The sequence below is a fragment of the Manis javanica genome, chromosome 10 (assembly GCF_040802235.1).
Source record: "Manis javanica isolate MJ-LG chromosome 10, MJ_LKY, whole genome shotgun sequence".
In the NCBI taxonomy this organism is placed as follows: domain Eukaryota; kingdom Metazoa; phylum Chordata; class Mammalia; order Pholidota; family Manidae; genus Manis; species Manis javanica.
In genome coordinates, this window is record NC_133165.1 from 34,715,612 (window position 1) to 34,721,631 (window position 6,020).

The window sequence follows — 6,020 nt, forward strand, 5'->3', positions numbered from 1 at the left end:
AAGTTCGGGGCCTTCCGGCTGCCCTGCATTGGGCGCTATTTTCTGAGCGCGGCTGCCAACAGGTAGGAAAGGAGGGAAATTACCTTGGCTCTTAGGATTTCTGAGGCTTATTTGGAGAATCAAAGCGGTTCACATCTAAAGGGCAGAGACGGTGCCGCCCTGTATTCCTCTCGTCTCTTGCAGTTGTCACATACTGACCACACTGGCCTCTGCTCCCCCTCATGCTGCAGTGTGAGGGGCTGGGGTGTAAGGGGAAGGGCCGCACAGGACAGAGTGAACAGAGTGACTGATGGGAGTGGGCAGCAGGCTTCATGTTCTAGACCTCAGCTGACCCTCTAGGTGCTTGACTAGAATGCCGCTTTCTTAGAGGTGTGATTAGAACTCTCGGAAATTTGGCAGGTGGTATGTAAGGTTCTGAAGATTGTTTTGTGCTTGTTTTAAGACAAAGGTGTCTCTGTGGCTTCTGTAAACTGCCTCCCTTCATTTCTTTAGGAATTTTTTTTGACTTCTTTATTTTGTTGTCTTGACACACTGAGATCTTAGTCACGGTTGTTCTAGACTTTGGCCAGTTGGTAGTTAGGAGGGTATAAGAAGTTATCCAGCACTTTTCTAAACTTAATTGTGCCTCTTCCTCCTACAGAGAAGAGGAGCTTTCTCATCATTCTGGCTCCTCAGCTCCCTTGGTAAGAGACAAGGAGTCCCAGGGAGAACAGGGTAAGTTGATGAATGCGTGGCATGTGTTGGCAGTAGTGTGTATGGAGGGCGCATGGACCACAACCCACTGGAAACATGTACTGAGCCTTGATTTGTGTGGGGCCTGGTAGTTACAGAGATAGATGTTCCTGTCCTTCGGGATTTATGGTCTGGTAAGGGAGAAAGGTGGCCCAGACTCGTATAGCTTAATCTAGGCCACCTGGGGGGCTTGGGGTAAGGTAAGCCTAGGTGGGGGAATCTGAGTAGTCCAGGCAATTTCTGTCCAGCAAGCAACCATGCACACGCATTTGGAGCAATTACCACTTCATGTCTTCTTGACTTTTAGGAATAATCTTGCCAACACCATCCAAGAGCCCAAAGCATGGAAGATAGAATCTCAGAGACACCTAGTGAAAGTTCAGTATTAAAAACTAGGCTAGATAGAGTTCCCCCGAGTCCCTGAGCCTCCCCGTGCTCTGCAATGCCCCTGGAAATAATTCTACCAGGGAGAACAATCCTTTCTTTGTTTCTTCCTTAAAAATGGCCTCGAGCTCTGTCACAGAGAGCCCACCTGCCAATCCACCGGCTTCTACTCTCGCCCTGCCTGCTGCTGGGACTGCTGCTTCCTCAGCCTCCCTCCCAGCCCCAAGTGCTAACCCGCTGTTTGTCCCCAAGTATATCATCGTCACAAAGAAGCCAAACTCCCTGAGCCTACCATCTTTCCCAGGTGAGGGGAAGAGCCTTCTGTGGATCGCACAGTGCCATCAGCCTCTGCTTAGGCTAAAGTGAAAGCAGTGTGCCAGTCAGTCACTAGAAAGGTTGAAGCTGCTCTGGCTTAGCACACCTGAGCTGGTGCAAGCCTGACGGCTTCAGAACCCTCTCATCAGGAGCAGATTGTAGGGAAGGGGCTGCCGCCCTTAAAGGTGGAGAGGGCAGCCTCATTTTGGTAGGCACACGGCTGTTGGTTTGCAGCCCCATTCCTTAGCTGCTCTGAGCCATGCTTGAGTTCAGATGATTGGATTTTCCTTAGTATCCACACATTTAACCCCTGCTAGGCCAAGTTTTACCCCTTGCTGTCTGTCTTAAGATCTGTGAAGGGTAGAAATAAGGAGCACTTCTTTGATTTTGGGAATGAATACATTAAGAACATGTGGTATAGATGAGTCACATTGTTGACTCCTGAATCCCTGGCCCACCAAGGCTTCTAGAGCACCAAATACCATCACATTTGAGGTACCAGAATTCACTTTTTCTGTTCTTCTTCCCAGAATCTGCTGGAGTGGCAGCCACCATGGCCTGTTCTCCCCTGAAGACACCTGGCCTTCTGGGCCCTCTTCGCTCTTCACAGCCAGGGCCCCTCCCAGGCCCATCCTCAGACACCAGATCCAAGCCACCTGCCAAGCCTGCTCCAACAACAGCCATCACCTTCGGCCAGTCCCTGCCCGGCGCCGTCCAGACAGCTGCTGGTAGCAGCACTGCCAGTTTCGGTGGCTTCGGTGGTGCCCTCACGACCTCTGCCCCCATCACCTGCACTGACATTCAGCAGCACTAGCACCCCAGCCTTCAACATTCCCTTTGGTTCCGACACTGGGCCCCCCTGTCCCATCCTATCCCGGAGCCGCCCTACAGCCCACATTCGGGGCCACTGAGGGACAGCAGATGGAGGCTCCCAAGCCAGCCCTGGCTCCCAGCTTTGGCAGCTCCTTTCTTTTGGGAAGCTCAGCAGCCCTGGCCCCACCTGCAGCTCAGCACCAATCCCACCCCAGCCAGTCTTTGGCAGCACTGCATGGTCAGGTTTTCGTGGCCTGAAACCCACAGCCTTTGTCTTTGATACCCTCTCCAGTACCCAGCCAGCCTTTGGCAGCACCACAGCTGTTTCCCCCTTTTTTGTAGCCACCACCTCAGGCTTTGGAGCTATGACCCATACCACCAGCAGCGGGACCAGTAGCTCAGTGTTTGGCAGCACCACCTTGTTGCCCTTCACGTTTGGGGTGTCAGCAGGCCCCGCTGGCAGTGGGGGCTTTGGGATGAATGTGGCTGCCCCCCGCAGCAGCTCCACCACTGGGGCATTTGGCTTTGGGGCAGGACAGAGTGGGACCACTAGCAGCACGGCCCCTTTTGGGGAGGCTTGAGTCAGAACTCCCTGGGTGCAGCTGGACAGAACACACCCTTTGCGTTCCATATGGGCAGCATGCCTCAGAACAAATCCGTGTTTGCAGGTAAGATTTGGAATGGGCTCGGTCTGCAGTGCCAGGTGCTGTTTTAAGTGCCGACACGGGACAGTCTCCACTCTCAGAGCTATACATTGTCGTGAAGAGACAGATGTCATCACAGATGTTCTCTGTAAACAGTGTCAGGTAGCGGTGTAAACTCATGACCGGAGGAGCTATTTAGGTCATCAGCGGCAGCCTTTCTGAGACAATAGCAAACTGAGGCCATGGCCACAGTACCCGAGTTGGGACTAGGGACAGAGGCTGGGGGTGAGGACGTTGCAGGCACAGGAGCAAAGGCCTGAAGTCAGAGATGAGCCTGAAGTGCTCAGGAGCAGAGAAGAGCCAGGTGTGGCCAGAGGCTTAAAAAGCAAAGTGGGATAAAATGACATTAATAGACAGACAGAAGGGAAGATCATTCATGGCCTTTTTAAATGTTTTTGTTAAAGTACTAAGGGCAATCACTGTAGAATTTCAAGCAGAAGGAAGTGATTTTATTTGCCATGTGGAAGATGCATGATAAGGAATTCTGAACCCTGATAGCTTCCATTTTCTTCACTGACCAAAAGAGCCCTTTGGAGCGGGTTAGGGGGAGATGTGTCCCAAGGAGGGCCTCTCTCAGTAGTCATTTTGGAGACAGGAAGAAAATGACGTGTGAGAGCCATGCTGGGTAGTTCTGAAGTCTGGGAAATTGTGGTTAGGAGTTTGAAGCAAGGCCGGTCAGCACTATTTTGTGTGTCTCCCCAGCAACATTCAGTCTTGAGGTGTGGACCTAAAATAAGTGGACAGAGAGTAAACCCAGCCTGGTTAAATGGCAGAGGGAGCAGGAGGGGCAGGGGACTGACTACAGGCCCCAATGAGGCAGAGGATCGGACTGGGCGTGGTGGGTGCAGTGGGCACAGGAGCAGGGACAGCACTGTGTTGCAACTGAGATTGGGGGGCAAGAGCAGTTCCTGGTTGTGATAAGGTGTGACCCCCCCAGAGGTCAGGTAGGGGAGATTACATGCAAGGTCAGCACCTTGGGGGGCACCCACCCCACCTCAGGCTTAAACAGATAGATACATGTGAGAGCATCTTCCTGGAGAGCGGCTGTGGAGGGCAGCCCAGCGCTGGGCAGGAGGTTCCAGGAGGGCAAGTGTGCGCAGGAGACCGAGTTGGAGTGAGCCCCCGGGAGGATGGGGGCTGACTCTGGGGTGGGGCCGTGGTGAATTAGAGGAGAGGGTGCAGGTAAATGGGGATGAGACATAACATTAGTCCTGAGAGAAGGGCGGCCCGCTGTCCCCCTCAGCTGTGCTTTGGTGGCCAAGGGAGTGCAGAGGTTCTACTCCTCAGGTGGCCAAAAGGCAGCTCAGCGGCTTGTGCTCTGCTGCAGCTGGTGGGGGAGGGGCAGGCTCACCTGGAGCACAGGGGTTAGGACCCAGTCACCCCATGTGCTTCCTTACCGAGGGTGAGCTGGACAGTGGTGCGGGCTAAGGGATCCTGTGGGGATGCGCTTGCAAGCAGACCTCCCCAGTTCATTACCACCTGCTTTAGCACCTTCTGCTTCTGGGCCTAGTTGTCACACTTCTTTGTGGTCTCTCCATTTCAGGCACATCCACACCCACCTTTGGTCAGAACACCCCTGCCCCTGGGGTGGGTGCATCAGGCAGCAGCCTCCCCTCTGGGGCGTCCTCAGCACCTGCCCAGGGCTTTGCTGGAGTTGGAACCTTTGGTAAGCTGTGTGTCTCTGTAGTCAGGATGACCTGCATGTTCCTTGAAGATGGGGTGGGGTTGTTGGGGGAGCGGTGTATCTTCATAGGTCCTCGTACCCACCGCAACAAGGAATTGAAAGGCAGAGACACAGTAGTGAAGCAGAGTAAAAGTTTTATTTAAAGTTACTCAGAGAGCAGCACCCGGAAAAGTTGAAAAAAGAGTTTAAAGTGAAAAGGTTACGCACTCAGAAAGTGTGGGCGACCTCAGGGAGAGGAGTGCCCTGTAAGGTGGGGGTTCCTCCTTTTAAGGATTCTTCGGGAATGTGACCAAGGGCTGGCAGGTTCAGACTTGTTAGGTGGTGTAAGTCCGGGGAAAGGAAATCCTGGGGCAAAATACCTCTAAAAACCAAAATCAGTCAAAGGAAGAAATAAACTTTAAAACCTCTTTATTGCTTACAAAACTACAGTCCGGCCCATCTCTCTCAGTGGCTCAAGCAGCCACAACACCGGCCCTCCCCCTCACCTCTCAGGTACAGATAAGCCCTCAGTTGTCCACGTAATTACCCATTGATATGGAGATAAACTTCTCCACCCCTGAGGAAAGATGCAAATGCACTAAAGCTTACTTGTTTATATGCAGATGCACCAAAGCCAGGTGAAAAATTCTGGATATGTTTCACTTTTACCCAGTCCACCACTCCAGAAATATTGCCTTACAATTTACTTGATCCCCCTCTTCCAATCAATCTAGTAACATGCAATAACAAAAGCAATAAAATCTTGATAATCCTCAAGCCAGAAAATTCAGCCTATGCAGATTAAGCAAATGTACTTTACAGCACAATCTCTCACTAGCACAAAGTAAGTTTCTACACTTGTTTACTCATTCTTAACAATCATGCTAGATTGCTCACAAGACTTTTACCAAACTTTAGACAAAGACAAGCCTCTCCTTAAACATTATTTTCTTGACAACAGCAACATAATCATAATTCTCAAGCCAGAGGATTCAGCTAGGTTCAAAGTCCCATGCAGATTAAGTCCAAAGCTTGTCCATTCCAGCCATCACATGGCAGCTGCAGCCAGGGGGCACATCCAGGACACAAAGACCATAGAAGCAAATGACCATGATGGTCGGGGGCCAATTTGCTGTTATTACAGGAATACACAGAAGGCCAGCTTCCAGGCCTTTTCCCCAAGGTGCCAGAAGAGCCGGCTATCGCCGATCCATGTGTTGAAATGTCCAGGGCAACATCCATTTACTCCTAATTGCTGCATCCATCCTTGCAACACATGTCCAATAAAGTGGGTGCCTCGATCACTCTCAGTAACTGGCAACCTACCATAGGCTGCAGAGAGACACTCTAGGCCCCTCTTGGTGGTTTACTTATCTGCACAACGTGCAGGACACTCTTTCTGGGCTTGG